This window comes from Penaeus monodon, chromosome 25 (assembly GCF_015228065.2).
Source record: "Penaeus monodon isolate SGIC_2016 chromosome 25, NSTDA_Pmon_1, whole genome shotgun sequence".
NCBI classification, from domain to species: Eukaryota; Metazoa; Arthropoda; class Malacostraca; order Decapoda; family Penaeidae; genus Penaeus; species Penaeus monodon.
The window spans coordinates 8,754,221-8,754,926 of record NC_051410.1 but is presented as its reverse complement, the minus strand read 5'-3'; positions in this window follow the sequence as shown (position 1 = coordinate 8,754,926).

Below are 706 nucleotides of genomic sequence, written 5' to 3'. Positions count from 1 at the left end.
CTACCCTCTAGCCTTCTCGTCAGCTGCGACGTAAAGTGAAATTTTAAGGTCCCCTTTTTTCTCTCTTTCGCTCTTTCTCTCTTGATCTGGAAGTTGGGATTACGTGGGGATTATATTGATTGGGATGAATTCACAGTAAATGAAATGACTGTTTGTGCAGTATTTTTTTTCACGGTAAGGACTGAAAAGCCGCGACGATTTTAGACGTGGTAGAGGAGACTCGTCCTTTTACGAGCTAAGAATAATATGGTGCGATGATGTTCCTATGAAAGACGTTCAATGGACTTTCTTTCGAAATAAATCCATTCCATTTATTTGGGATTTCTAAAGTGTTCAGCCCGGAGAAGAGCAGTCTGTAAATTTCATGATTATTTCTTTTTCCCTCCGTCTATTTTTAATTTCCCTTGTACACCTGGCATGTTGACCATCGACGTCCAAAAGTGATCAAGGACCCTCCCTCGGTGTCCCCCGCGAGACAATGGCAGACGCGGCTCACAAACAGAATTCAGTTGGCGACCTCTGTCCTCCGACCGTGTGTGGGTATGGTGGGCTCCAGACTGTCCCAGTTGGTCACACAGCGAGGAGAAGCTGGCGGTATTGTCCCAGACTATGCCCGAGATTTGTTTCATTAATGCCATTATGACCGCCCGGGTGGGTTGCCAGAAACCGCGAGACGGGGCATTTCGCAAGATTGGCTTCGCTTGCC